Below are 16,234 nucleotides of genomic sequence, written 5' to 3'. Positions count from 1 at the left end.
TTTAAAAAACATTTAAATTATTTCAGCAAACTATTATAACTCCAAAAGTAAATAAAAACAAAACATCTGCTTATTTCGTATGAAAGGATTCTTTTATTTACTTTTGTTTTCTATATTTTATAAATATAAATTATTTTCTTTTTTGAGTTCATTTTTTAGGATGATTTTGAAGGAGGCTTTGAAACTTCACTGGTGTTGTCTGGTGACCATTTATTTTTTTCAGCTTTTAATATGTATGGACAAGTCCTAATATAAAACAATAAATTTTTAAGTGTTTTGTGTATCGCCACAAAGTTCCCAATTTGTATTTTGATTTATAAAAAGTATTTTGCCTTTAAAAAGATATTTTTTATTAAGAAAAAATAAGGCTTATACGCAATTACAAAAAATGTGTTTCAATCAGATTTAGTCCCCAATAAAATGTTGTCATTATACATCCCTGGTATTTTTGCGTTTTCTTTAGAATTTCACTTTAAATTTTGAGAGTGGTAAATTTAAAGTTTTTTGTTTCTTAGCATGGTGATTATTCCTAATTTTACTATTTTTTACTGTCCATTAAAATGCATTTCATAATTTTCTTGATGGTCTAATCCATAAAAATTGAATGTTAGTAGATTCAAGTCTGGACTCATGAAATGCGATTGCATGGCAGTAAATAACATTAAACTGTCATACATATTTTCAGTTTTAAAATTACAATTTCGAATGATTTTATACTTTTTACAACATATTTTAATATTTAATTGGAATTAGAAATTAATTTAAAAGCATTATAAATAAAAGTTTGAATTTAAAGTTGAAAAACTTTTTAAAAAAATCTGCAACATAATATTCATGCAAACAAAGAAAGATTTTGTTTTCTATGACAGTGATTAGAAATAGATGCAGTACAGCTTACATCCACAACATCTAGTGATTTTAACTTCAGTTACACGAACATATTAAAAAATAAAATGTAATCTTCAATACGGGTATCAAAATTGGATGATTTTATAATAACTTATTTGAATTGCCTGACATACATGACTAGAAAAAGCCGGACATACAAATACTATGCTCCAAAATAAACAGTTTTTTATTTATTGAACCCACACAATTTTAACATAAATGAGTGAAATATTCAAGGCATTATATTTTTTCAATTTAAAATAATTTATTTTAAATTGAAATTATTAAAATAACTTAAATATATTTTTTAATTTAATATTAAAAAATCACAAGACAAATGAAGAAAAACAGACTCCATAAATATAAACTAAAATACTAAAGGTATGTTTCAGTACAAACAGTTTGAAGAATAAAATAACTTTTTTATTACTTAATTTAATATAATGGAGCTTTAAATTTAACAATATTCTTATTGACATATTGCAGCATTATATAAATAAGAAAAAAATACTTTAGATAATATTAAAAATGTAATTCGGAAATTACAATAAGGAATATAAGCATATACTGGATAAGTACAATACTGATTTATTTACACTGGTGATAGAAACCATAGATACTTTTTTCTGTAGCAAAGTGTGTTTAACAAGTAGATAAAAATAAACTTAAACTCTTTTAATAATTACATTACTTAACTAATTTTAAAAACTACAAAAACATGGAATGTCTATTTTAATTTAAATTTTTTTTTAGAGTCATTGACTTGCTTTATTTTACATCAGGTATAACAAATTTCTCCCAGTGATGAAAAAAAAAAACCCTCAAAGAAATAGATTTTTTCCATCCTAAGTGGAAAAAACTTTTTCCAAACAAAAATATAAAATATTTAAAGAGCTTTTTTTCTGAACAGTTTATAACTGTAAATTAGTTTGAATAATAATGCTAATTTTTGTGGTTTTAATAACCTATCATTTTATACATAAGTAAAACAAAAAGCATGAATTTCTAATGAAATTAAGGGTAGCTAGCTTATCATTGCTATTTTATTTTAAAGAATATATTAAATTGTAATTTTATATTTAAAGAACAATCAAAATAACATAACTGAATTTTATTAATACTACTAAATCAATAAATCACATACTGAACATAGATACAATTAAAAGCCCATATTGAATTCTCAAACCTAATGATAAACTTTCTGTTACTATAAATTTAATTTGTTTTAGTTATAACACCTATTGTTGAGCAATTGTATTAGTCATTTTTATTTTATTCCGTTTTGTCCAGTTTCTTCCTGTCCTGTAAGAAATAAGCTTCTTCTGAACAAAATGTTGCCATTTAACATAGATGATTTTGTGGCAAATCATTTCTACGTAAACATTAAAAAACTGTTGATTTATGTTTATTTGAAACTACAAATTCCTAAAAGCAAGAAAGCTGAAAATTATAAAGTATGTAAGAAAACTTTTTTTTTTTTCATTTTGTTACAATCAAACTGGGAGTATTTATACGAATAATAGAAAATTTAATTATATATATATTTTTTTAATCTTTATTTTCAAGAAAACAATTTTAGTTTGAAAGAATACTTTTTTTGCAAAATTATAATTCAATAATTAATTGAAATTAAAAAAAAATAACTTAATAGTTTTATTTTATCCGAATGGTATTAATAAAAAATTTGTAATACATCCTCTTCTAAGAGCAGGGATAAAATATTATGTTAGCTTTGTTTCTTTAGATTAATATTCGTTAGCTTTGTTTCTTATTGTTCATGACATTCATTTTTATTTTTTTTATGATTTAGANTACCACAATCAACAGACCTGAGATTAACATTAAATTTAACTTAAACAATCTATAATCAGTTTGTTTTCTGTATTGCTCAGAAGTTATATACATACACTAAGTTTTTGTAGAAAAGGTCTTATAATTAAAATTAAATAAGTAAATAATTGATTTAAAGAAAGGAAAGACTTTAGTTAATACCCCTCCCCTAAAAAGTTTTATTTAGGCAAAAGTGGAAAACAGACCCTGAAAACTTTTAAAAACAAATCCATTTTTTTTTTTTTTTTTTTTTTTTTTTTTGAGGGGTTAAAAACCTTGATACATACAAGAAAATAAATATTTTTGATCTTAACTTTCTTTTAAAAAATAATATTTTCATATTATTAATTTTATTATGTATATTACTAAAATCTATCACCTATTGTAAGATTTTGTTTTTTAATGTGATTTATGTTATCCCTATTTTTCTCCCAAATAAACATCTACTACAATGAAAATTTTATAGATATTTTTATGGTTTTTTAAAAAACTACAGTTTTCATTTCTTAAGAAAATCTATAAATTTATTTCCCTTCCAATTGAGACTTTTTATGTTTCATTTATTTTGAAATAATGTTATAAATAACTTGTAAAATAACTATTAACTTCTATTACAATAAACTGAATTGCAATAACATGTTTATAATAAAATGAACTGCTTTAATATTTGATGATAATGCTTTTTAAGAGTATTTTATATTTCTTTCGCATAGCTGGAAGAGATATAATTCTTTCAAGGCTTCTATTTTTAGTTTCTAAGTGGCATTTTTAAGAATTTATATACAATTAACTTTACTAAGTATGGTACAATAGGAAGCTGTTTGCAAAACTTATTTTCTCATAAAATGACTTATCTAAAAACGTGGCAGAAAAAATTTAATTTGATATACATATAGAGTTGCCACAGTTGCTATTCACAACTATTTTTGACATGAGGAGACTTTTTTTGCCTGGAAAAGCAACTATTGGCAGAAAAAGAAGACTATTTGGAGACTTTTCTGTGCTCCTAGTGATGTTTTTTTTTAAAACATAAATTGGGTTGACAACCTATGGTCCATGGTAACTTCTTTATTTTACTAAGATCCTTATTTATGATGCATAAGTAAACTATGGTTACTTAATTATATTTTTCTGGAAAGTTTTTCTTAAATTACTGATTATAACGTTCTTTTGCAATTACAGTAGAGAACCATTTATCCGGTATCCAGATAACCGGGAAAAATTTTGACCGTTTTTCCCGCCATTTCAAACTAGAACGATTATGAAAAAAAGCGGAAATGCACTCATCCTTGAAGTTGAGTAGAGGAAAATGTAAGGAAGGGGAGAATTTTTTTCCCCGTTTACCCAGAGAAACATAATTTCTTCTGTGACCTTGAAGGCAGGGAAGGGAGGAATGTTTTACTTTCTCCTTTAGGCCGTCAATCAAGCTCAAGGGTGTGGCATGCTGATTTCGTTTTCTGTTTAATTTACGAGGGGGGTGGGGGAAACGCATTGCATGCTTATCAGTGAACAGAAGATGAAAGAGAAAAATATATTCATCTATTTGACATCGATTAATAAATATAAAACCTTTTTCTTCTGAATAAATTCAAGTGCCGTATCATTTGCAAGTTTTTATTGATGTAAAATCACATCTGCTGTAATTAAATATCGTGTTTTTATCAACAAAAATAAATAAATAAAAGGAGAATTGTTTATTAATTTAAACATAGGATTATTTTATGAAGCAGATTGCAGTTTTGTTTTTCTGATTTCACTACGTTTGATTTTTTTTTCTTTTCACGATAAATTTCGCACTCAATAAATTATTTCTTTTTATTCATAAATTTTATCATTAGGTTTTTTTTAAAATTCCGTTGACGTTGCCTTTTTCCAGGTTTCAATATTTATGCTAGTGCCTTTTTTAACTATCGTTTCGGTTCGATAATTTTCAAGTGCGCTTATTTAGATTAATAAGTTTTCCTTTTATTTTATCGTTTCCCCCGTATAATTTAGGTATGAAATATATTGCGTTATTTAACCATTGGTTTTGTTTATATTAGTTAATTTAGGAATTGTACTTATTTTTAAAAAATAAATACGAGAATTTTGTATTTTTTAATCTTGTTTTTNTTTTGATATGAGGAGACTTTCTTTGCCCGGAAAAGAAACTATTGTCAGAAGAAGAAGACTATTTGGAGACTTTTCTGTGCTCCTAGTGATGTTTTTTTTAAAACATAAATTGGGTTGACAACCTACAGCCCACGGTAACTTCTTTATTCTACTAAGATCCTTATTTATGATGCATTAGTAAACTATGATTACTTCATTATATTTTTCTGGAAAGTTTTTTTCTAAATTACTGATTATAACATTCTTCTGGAATTACTTTAGTTTTTTAATTGTGTATTATGTTTTTCTAGATGCTGATCCTGTATTTTAATACAGAAAACCCTTCATATTTACATTTGAAAATACAGAACTATTTGTTAAATAAATGTATTTTATTTTCAGTTATGTTTAATATTTTGCAATAAAGCAATTTATTTAAAGAAAATTTTATTTTTTTGAAATTTACATAATAAAAAGTGATGTATTAATTTAGTTACTTCTTTTAATGTGATTTTGATACATAATAGTAGGAGTTATTAAAATTTCTCTTAAAAAGAGGGTTGCAGCTAAACCTAACATCTGTTGTCAGTCGGGAAAAAAAAAAATGATTGCTCTAATTTATTCTTAATAATTTATTATAAATATTTTATATATTTTTAGCAATTAATTATAAAAGTTTCATAGGATTGTTAAAACAAAAAGTATCTTGAATAAATTACTGATAATTTCATAATTACGGACACATAACTGATTTTAAGACTATTTTTTACTGATAACTAATTTTAAGTTCTATAATTTTTCTTTTGAAAATAAACCTATTCTTTCTTTCAGTATATAAATACATTTAAATATGTTTTGGAAAAATTACTTACTTAGAGCTACTAATTATAAATGAGCAGTCTTTTGTATATCAATAAAAAATTTCTTTAATACTTAGAGTAATTGAAGTGGATGAACCAAGTTCTTGTAATCAACTTTTTTTTATTATAGTATTTCTTTTCAAATAAATTATAACTATATCTATAAGTATCAGTAACAGGAAATGCATTGAATTATAATGTAGTTCAAAAGTACTTACCAAGATAAAAAGTTCTCTCTATCTCAACAATTTTCTTCGACTGTTACTTATATGCCAGAATTTGAAAATTTTCAAAGGACTTTTAGCTGACAAAACTGTAAAAATTTACAATAATGAAAAAATATTTAAAAATGATAGCACACTAAATTTTCAAATAAGAATTTTTCATGCATGATATTTCTGAAATTTAACTCCAATCACTTAATCAGAGAATAGATCTGTTTTAGTTAGTGGTATGAAATATTGTAACTTTCATATCAATATAAATTTATAATTATTTGATGTTCTGTAAAGACTTCTCTAAACATGTATTTTCAGAATCTACTAAAAATGAAAATAAAAAAGTAAACACAATCGGAGTCGTAAATTAATGTTTTGGTGAGGAAAAATTAAGGACTATCAAAATTTTACAAACCATGATGTAGGAAGATGGATGGAACAAACAAAACAGGTTTAGTTGCAGGTTGAAAGCATTTCTAATAATCAGGTTTTAACTTCTCCCGGAATCCAACCTGTCTTGTTTATTATATCAGTCTCAATGTACTGTGCTTTGTCAGTTTTTAATTGCATTTCTTTCCGCCCTAAACACTGTGTTGCTGGAATATATATATGTATATTAAAAAGTCAGAAAGCAAAATATATATATAATCGTGTGAGCTGATAAAGATATATTTTCTCTATATTTTTAACTTACTTATTTGTTACATATATATATATATATATATATATATATATTACTGATTACATTTTAACATCAAGAGAACAAAAAAAAAAATTAAAATATTTTTTGAGCTCTGATACAGACAATAATGTCCTAGAATCTTTTGTGTATCTAAAAATTTTAATTTAAAATATAAGAAAAAAAATTTAAGCAATTTAAAAATTTTACTATACCATAAAAAGTAAATATACATGAAAATATAATGAGTAAATATTTTTATAGAAGAAAGATTTTTAAAAAAAAGTATTTCATTCTCTGATACAGATAGAGGAATCATAGAATATTTTTTTTCATGCCAAACCTAAAATTAAAAATTATACTAAATTAAACAAAACTTATTTCAAAATTTAAATTTTTTTTTTACAAATTATGCTTTAATACAGTGAATAAAATTATGTTAAAATGTAAGAAGCAATTATTTTTGCAAAAGAAAAAAGATGTAAATTACAATATTTGATGCTCTGATACAGACAATGATGTCACAGAATCCTTTGTATCATGGGAAATCTGAAATTTAAAATAGTCAAAAAACAAAATTAATTTAAAAAATTTAATAGTTTTAATCATTATATTATAATATAAAAAGTAAATATACATCATATAAAAAATAATTATTCATTACATATCCCATGTAATGAATAATTATTTTCACAAAAGATTTTTTTAAAAAAAAGCAGTTAATGCTCTGATACAGTTTTAAATTAACATATTTCTGCTGTGATGTTGACAAAGATGTCATAAAATATTTTGCATCACATGAAATTTAAAATTATTATTTCTGCTCATTTCATTATAAAATTCAAAGATGGATACAATAAAATGTATTTATTTTTACAACAAGAAGACGAATAAGGTATTTCATACTCTAATACAAAGATGTCCTTTGTATCATGCATACAAGATTTTATAACAGAAATTTCATTTTAAAAAGTAGAAACTCATTTCATTTTAATGTGTTTCAAAAGAATCATTTAAAACTTTAAGATAAAATGCTTATTTTTTTCCAAGGTCAATTACATATCAATGAATCTCTTATTAATTCATCTTAAATTGATTATATAAAACACATTTTACTTAGGCTTGGCAAATACCTAGTACAGAATGTGTAGCACTCTGTACTAGGTATATAATACATGGACTCTGTATTAGCACTCTGTATTATGTACAAGGTATATTAAAAATAAGCACGTTTTAAGCATTAAAAAAAAATCATCACTCATCAACAACAACAAAAAAAAAATCATAATTAGGATATGTACAGAAATAAAAATTATTTCTTCCTATTGTTTAACCCACTGACGGTTCTGCACGTAAAAAGTCACATTTTAACCTGCAGTCTTCTCTGCATAGCAAAACCGGTTTTCCCATGTTAATAGATAGGGGAACTGTGTGTAGGGGAGAAACATTCTCCCAATTTTGCCCATTTCCTTAACCGCCAGTGGGTTAAAGTTCTTCATTCATATAATCAACAAAATGCAAAGTTATTTTCAAAGACTTTACATAATCATGATAAAATAACAAGTTACTGATATATATATAGCAGAAAAAATTTTAAAAATCAAGCTTCTTTTTGTAATTTAAGATGATTGACACAGCAAAAAAAAATCTTTATTTGAAAGAAGGACAATTAAACACTTTTTACAAACCCTCAATGGAAAAAGCACCTTTAAAGGCTCTAAAAAAACGTAAATCATTTTATAAAAATGCTACGCACCATGTAGTATTTAAAATATGGCAACCAAAGAATTCTTTATAAAAAGTATTTTTAATAGGAATAAATTTGAAAAACTTGAAGTAACCTTGAATCTTATTTTAAAATAATTCCTTATGAGTAAAACTATACACAAATAGCCAAAAAAGGAGAGGGCAATACTAGACTATAGCAAAATACAATGTGGATCAAGCACAAATGAAAATGTATTTTCATATTTGAGCTTTATTTATTCACATGTTTATATTTTCGTTCTTTAGTAATGCCCAAATAATTTATTTAAATTAGTATACAAAGAAAATATGCTTAAAAATAAAATTTTTGTCAACTTTAAATTTCAAAGTACTTCCCCAGTAGTGGCTTCACATAAGTTCTGGTCTTTCAAGTCCTACCTTCTTCAGTAGTGATTCATTACATTTATATATATTTGTTTTGTTCTCATTTAAATTTTAATTTACAATCATTAAATGTTTAAACTTTTTTGAGAAAGGTTTAAAATATATGCACTAAAGGTGATCATTTTCAAATACTCTGTACATACATTTACTGATATAAGTACAGAAAATATTTCTTTTGAGCCAAGTTTAAAATTCATTGCAAGGTTATAATTAATAGTCACAAAGTAACAAATTGTTTGTGATACTTTGTTGTTTCGAATAAAATTAATTTAATTGATTTAACATAATTTTAAAAAAATAATAATAAAGAAAAGAAAACTGAAAGCAAGAAAAATAGCCTTTAAATTCATTATTTTATTAATTTGTCCATTCAAAAACAAGATGAATCACCTGAATTGGCTCACAAGATTTGCTATGGCAATCCCAAGCACAATATACGTATTTTGTTTATTAAAAAATGGGGGAACATAATTTAAAAGTGTAAGTAGAAATAAGACAATTGACAGTAAAACATAACTTCCAGACCCCCCCTTTTTTTTAACATACAAAATGACATTTATGTATAATAATAAAATGAAGATTTTGTGTGTGTACATCTAACTTAGAATTGTTTGTACTAGCCTCCAGAAATTCGAACAGCGGCTGCAAAGGACAATTTTTGCCTACTTTCCTAAAAATCGCTAGGTATTTTGAATTAGCAGATGAAAAGTTAGTGGCTTATTTCATGCTTTTCTTTTTCTTTTTTTTTGAGAAGCACTGACTTTTTATCTGCTTCCTTTTAAACCTTTTATAATAAATTCTTGCAACACATTTCCGGATAAACTGTGTATAAAATAAACATAATATCCTAAAAATTTACTGGAACTACAACAACTTGATTCTTATAAGTTACACAAAATATTTTATTTTTTACTTTTTCGCAGAAAAAACATAAAATTTTTGTTTTTAAATAATTTTATCTTGAGTTATATTCTCCATTTTAAATAGAAAATGAAGCAGGCAAGCAATGTTTAAATTTCTGGGTGTCCCATTGCTAAAGAAATATATAAATAAATAAAAAGCTTTTAGTTTGAAAAAGTTTTTAGCTTACATCCACCAACTTTCAAACTTCCAACAGTGAATTGATTGTAAAGTTATGATGGATTGATGGGTCCGCTTCTCCTCTGGCTGTGATCGAAAAAAAATATAACATTAATTTATAGCTTACATAGTACTATAGTTAAAATCACTGCAATGTGTTAAAAAGCTATAAGCTCAAAATTTTGCAGCATAAAGCTCAAAAATTGTTATAATGTCTTGCATAAAATAAACAAATACAAATGACGGCTGTGGAAGCTGTAACAAAGTCTTTATACATGGCTTTGGTTTTTAAGCCGTAGTTATATAATTGAGCTCACAAACATGCAAAAAATAAGTGAAACAAGCAACAAAATAAATAATAATTGTGGTAAAGGCAGCTTTAATGGCAAAAGCGAAATCTTAAAACTACTTTGATTCTAAGACTCCACTTTATTATGGACTTCACAAAAGCAGAAACACAAAGATTTGTTTCAGTGCGGAAAAGGTAATTTTGAACATGGGTCGAAAAACTTTCGCCGACAAATGTTGTAAGACTAAACACTGTGCAACTCGTCTGCTTCCTTTTCTCCAAAATTATAACTATTCATTTCTTTTTGAATGTTAATGTAATAAGTAGATTTATATCAAAGCAAATCTTGAACTCCTGTCTATTCATGATCTTGAGTACATTTTAGAATTTTTGAGCTTCATTCTTGTGAAAAATAAAATCTTGTGGTTTATTTTATGTTTAGTAATTTTTGATCCAAATGGAGTTATATAAAATTTCTAAGAAGTATATTGAAGTATCAAATTAATTTAAATATCAATAGTAGTTGAAACTATTGTTACAGCTTTATTTTACTCTATTTGTTTCTTTCTTACAGATCAACCTTTCATCAATCCTTTGTTCGATTAGCTATTTTTCAAAGTAGTAAAATTTCCTTGATTTTCTTTTTTCTTTTATCCCTTTATACTGTTTCAAATTTTAATAAATTTTTTCTTTTGTTTAGAAAGATTTTCCTGCAACACTAATATGTATGATGTATTTATGTATGATTGTAATATGCTTGGATGTAATCAAAATTTTTTATTTATTTAATGATTGATTATTATACACAATTTTATTCTGTACATATCAGCAACAAACAATTTTTTGTTTCTTTCTACAGTGGATAAAAAGAATTAATTTAAGCAATTTATGGTNATGACCCTCTAATATATATATATATATATAACATTTTGTAAAAAAGTTAAATATATTTTAAAATGTCTCTGCTAGGCATGTTCTGCTTTGAAGATCAGATAACCACTAGGGAAACTCAAGCTCAGTCCTTCAGTCGATTTCTCTTGCAATCTTCAGAATATTTTTATATTCAAATGGTAAAAGAATTGCATTTATTAAGGTGAGGCTTTTTTATTTCAATTATTTCATTATCAAACAATGACATTCATAAGAGTGGTAACTGGGACCTTTTTTTTAAAAATTAAATTTCTGTATTAGTTTTTTTTAATGTTTTTTAATATCTCAGTCTTTTGTTGGGACTTTTTTTATTATAAGGACTTCATAGTGATCTGGTGTACTTCTTAAAAAATTAATTTAGAGAATCATGAAGATGATTTAATTCACTTTCTGTTTTATGTAAAGTGATAAAATATTGTTAAAAGCAAATAAGAGTTAAAATGTTTAGTAAGTTAATTGCCCATTCGAAATATTTCCTAAAATACAGACTATTATTTTTTTTTTAATTCCTTTTTTCTTACTTCTAATAATAAAAAATAACCTAATGTTAATTGTTTTAAAATAAATCTTTTTTTTCTATTGCACTTTGTGTCACCTTTTTTTTCTTTTTAGAACACAATTCTACAAAATATAATACATTGAAACAAGGAACACCATAAAGAACACAGATAATTGTTCTTAGATGCAAGAACAATCATTTTTTTTCACCTTCAAGTTTGACATAAAACTGTTTTAAACTTTACTTATCAATGAGATTATAATAATAATTTAAAAATTGAAGGTGACCTCCCTTTTTCCTGAAGTTGCTTTGTTGTCCATGGGGACTTAATACAGCATTAAAAGATTATCATTAGTGTCCACTATAATTGTATGGAAGTTTCTAAAAGTTTAGCAGAAGATTAAAAGAAAAGGTATGAATGAAAAATTTAAAGAATTCACCTATGGCTGGTTGACCAAAAGTGGCTTATAGCGTTTTCAATTTAGCCCCTGAACTGTCTTAAATAAAAAAAAAATACTAAGAAAATAATCATGCTATAAAAATCCATCCATCTGTATTTTCCATCTGTATTACTGATGTAGGTAATTTGTAATTTTCTCACATTATTGGATTGCAACAATTTTGTTTTCAAAGTCTTGTTTATTATGATAGATATGATTTCAAAAATTGAAAAAGAAAAAAAAAATTTATAATTGAGATCATCACATTCATCTCATACTGATTAATAACAATTTTCAATTTTTGATTAGCGGTTTGAAGCAAATGAACATTTTGTTACCACTCTGCCACAAGTTTCATAAAACTAAAGCATTATATACAATTTAAAAAATGACATCTCTGTATCAAATGTTTTATCCAGGTACAGTTTTGTTACTCTTATGCCCTTAATTTCATAAAAATGAAGCAATAAAAATCCCCCAATATAAGTAAACAAAAGCTCAACTAAAAATATGGTATCGAGGCTGTATTTTACCGTAGCGTTTCCATATTAATTTCAATAATAAATAATCATTCTTTTACAAAATAGTAACTTTTCATAGCTACTTTACTAACTCAGGCTGACAAGCAACACTCAACTACACTATTTAATATTAAAAGCAACGTATATTCAAAATCTCTTTCTTAAATGTAATAATGCTAACATTAATACTCTTTCTCCAATCAAAAAACATTACTCCATACTCCATCTTAAAACTAAACTTTCATGATTAAATCTCTTCAGAACATGTTAAAAGCAATGCAAAACACCAATAAAACCTTAATTGCATAAATAATATTCTTATTACCACTTTCTTCATAATTTTTCCCCTTTTGTGCAATCACAAATCTATCAAATTCATCACCACAATGCTAAATATCCACTTCCAATGCAGCCTTGCCTACCTGAATATCTTCCTCTTCTCACCTTATCCTTCATTTTTTTCCATCTCTGCAATAAGCTTAAAACATCAGATCAGTTATAGTCAGATTTAGTAATAATTTAAAATTTGTCAAAGAGAGCTGCAGAGCAAATAAAAAGAAAGCTGTTTGGAATTTATTTAATTTTTCTTGATGTTAAAAATTCTATTCCAGATATTATTCTTAATCTTATTCTAGTTATCTATTAACCAAAAATTTAATTGTTTCTTTTACATTTCTTTGAGTATGCTTTTATAAATGTTTTTCTCAAAAGTATGGTTGAGAATGGATTATCCAAAGCAGTCTTGTTAATTATGCTCAAGTAAATTAAAAACTGAAATTCTGGGTTCGTATAGACTCCTTATACTCCTTGGAAATAAAAAAAGTTTGCAAAGAGTACTTGGAACTACTTAGATTTCCAAATTAGTCCTTTAACACTCCTTAGATTGTTGCGTTGCATAGATGAGCTTACTAAGTCCGCTGATGAATTTGCTGTTCAAGCAGGGAAACGAAATGATATGACTTTGTCAAAATCTAATAGTTTAAGAAAAACTTAAAAAGAAAAAAAATTTAATTGCTAGAGTTAGAAGGAAAAAAATAACAGCAAATAATTTTTATTTTACATGTTACAAGCAAACTTAATTAATGATTTAGTGTGAAATTTTTTTTTTTTTATAAAATGTCGTAGATTTTCTTATGTATTCAATTTTAAAAATATAAGATCAGAAAGTTTTTGTGTTAATCTTTAACATCTCTACTATGTACTTTAACAAGATTTATTAAAATATTTGAAACTGGAAAATGTATTTATTTATGTGTGAAAGTGATAACTTTATTGATTTTTCTTGATGAAGTTTGACAGAGTCAAAATTTATTTTAAAAGGGCTGGAAAAAAATATCTTATGCAAAATATACATTTTTCCAAATTCTTTATAATAACTGCTTTTTAATTAAAAGTAAAATTGTCTAGTTATCTTTTACAAAAAGTTTTTAAATTTTTGATAAGTCCTTAAAATTTTGGACTCTTTGGATACTCCTTGGATTTCTTCTTCTGATCTCTGTATGAACCCTGGCAGGGTTCGTACAGACTCCTTATACTCCTTAAAAATTACTTGGAAATAAAAAGGTCTCCAAGGAGTACTTGGAACTACTGAGATTTCCAAATTAGTCCTTAGAAACTCCTTAAAGTATTGTGTTGCATAGATGAATATACTAAGTCAGCTGATGAATTTGCTGTCCAAGCAGGAGAACGAATTGATATGAATTAGCTGTCAAAATCTAATAGTTTAAGAAAAACTTTAAACAAAAAAATGAATTGCAAGAGTTATAAGAAACAAATAACAGCAAATAATTTTAATTTTACATGTTACAAGCAAACTTAATCAATGATTTACTGTATTATGTGTGAAAGTGAGAACTTTATTTTTCTTGATGAAGTTTGACAAAGTCAAAATTTTTTTCAAAAAGGGGTAGAAAAAAATATCCTATGCAAAATATACATTTTTGCGAGTTCTTTATAGTAACTACTTTTTTGATCTTAAAAAAAACTGTAGGATTATCTTTCACGGAAAGTATTTAAATTTTGGACTCCTTGGATTTCTTTTTCTGAACCCTGATATATATACATACCGTATATTCCGGCGTATAACACGCACTTTTAATACAAAAATTAACATTGGAATTTACGAGTGCGCGGTATACGCGGAATATAAAAAATTATAGATTAAAAAAATTTAACTATAAAAAAATACTTTTATTTTAAAGAAATAACATACCTTTACCTATATACTTTATTGATTTTCGTTATTACATAAATAGTTCATTATATTCGTCTTCTGTTATTTCTTCAGGCACACCATCACAATCTGTTTCGTCTTCATCATCTGTGTTACCCTCAGCCATAAATAAACAGTCATTTTCTGATCCGTCCAGATTATTTGAAATGCTGCATTTTTTGAATGATTTTCTAACCATCTCATGCTTAATTTCATCCCATGATTTTAATATCCACTGTTTTCAAACTTACATGAGGCATATGTCCTCCTTTGGTAAAAGATTTCTTGCTCTCCAACATCCAAGTGTTCCACTGTTTTTTTTAAATTGGCTTTAAATGATTTGTTTAAGCAGACGTCTAATGGTGTCAGTCTGCCCGGAATAACTGCCATATCGGTGTTACATTCTTTCAACAATTTTTTTGTATTATCTGTAAGGTGGGACCTAAACATGCCCTACACTAAAGACATTTTTTACCCACAATTTAACACCATTTTCGTTCATCCAGCCTTTTTTGTGGACATGAACAAAAATTCCTTTTGGAAAATTACATTTGGGAAAAGTTTTTCTCTTAAAAATAACCATTGGTTTCAGTTTCATTCCATCCGCTAATCAAGAAAGGGCTACGGTGAAATGAGATTTCTCATGTCCCGTTGTTGTTACGTTGACAGATTTTACTCCCTTTAAATCAATTGTTTTATTACCGATCATGTCAAACATGACTGGGGTCTCATCCATATTTCCTATTTGCGAAAGTAAATATTCCTTTTTTTTCCGCAGTTCTATAATATATTTTTGAAAACTTAACAATTCCAAATTTTCGTGCGCGTTATATGAAGAGTATATCTTAAAATTTAAAAAAAGTTATTAGAAATTACGGGTGCGCGTTATACGCCGGGGTATACGATATATATACATACTCAAGTCTTATTGCTCCAATAATTTATTTTCATGTGTAAATAATAAAAATTAAGCATTTCAAAATCAAACTTTTTATTAATTTATTATATTTTTAGTGCATCGATTAAATATTTTTCTGTGATGCATATATAGAGTACAGTATGAGCTCAGAAATCCGGACTCCTAAAATAAGGAAACGTCTACAAATCAAACTCATTTCATTACAAAAAAAAAAAAAAAAAATTTTAAATCGATATTGTTTTTTAGAAGAAAAAAATACTTCTGCTCTTAATGAAAAATGATATGGAATGGTCATATCATTCATTTAGAATGGTCAAGCCCGAGATAGGGTAAACTAACCAGTAAAGGAACACTTAAGCTTCGCTTGCCTTTTAAAAAATCATATTAATTTCAAAATTCGTAATTTTAGTTAAATGACAGTGTCAACATATTTGCTACTAACTGCAAATTATGTAAAAAACTTTTTAGAGAACTTGTTTTAAAGTTTTGGAGGTTCCAATAACAAGTAGTAAGAAGACAAAGTGAAGGAACAGCTCTTACCAGTGAAGGAGCACAAAATTTCCCAGTAAAGGAACACTTAATTTTGGTTATTTTTTAATGCTCTTTATGAATTTATATGCCATACAA

General features: G+C 25.8%; 1 long non-coding RNA gene across 3 annotated transcripts in view; it reads right to left on the bottom strand.

Annotated features, from left to right (window-relative positions):
• LOC107438752 (uncharacterized) overlaps positions 1–9,850 on the bottom strand; it is a 42,794-nt gene extending 32,944 nt beyond the window's left edge. The window contains exons 1-4 of one of the 3 annotated variants that reach the window (XR_011636235.1): positions 9,808–9,848; positions 7,057–7,115; positions 6,303–6,483; positions 5,888–5,982 (exon numbers count right to left, since the gene is read on the bottom strand). This is a non-coding gene — a long non-coding RNA (uncharacterized lncRNA). Of the gene's footprint in view, positions 1–5,887; positions 5,983–6,302; positions 6,484–7,056; positions 7,116–9,807 lie in introns of all 3 variants that reach the window. The other 2 variants (XR_011636233.1, XR_011636234.1) reach the window with 2 other exon arrangements.
• Positions 9,851–16,234: the final 6,384 nt, after the last annotated feature.

Source organism: Parasteatoda tepidariorum, chromosome 2 (genome assembly GCF_043381705.1).
Source record: "Parasteatoda tepidariorum isolate YZ-2023 chromosome 2, CAS_Ptep_4.0, whole genome shotgun sequence".
NCBI lineage: Eukaryota > Metazoa > Arthropoda > Arachnida > Araneae > Theridiidae > Parasteatoda > Parasteatoda tepidariorum.
The sequence above is the reverse complement of the archived record's forward strand: the minus strand, read 5'-3'. Positions and strand labels throughout refer to the sequence as shown.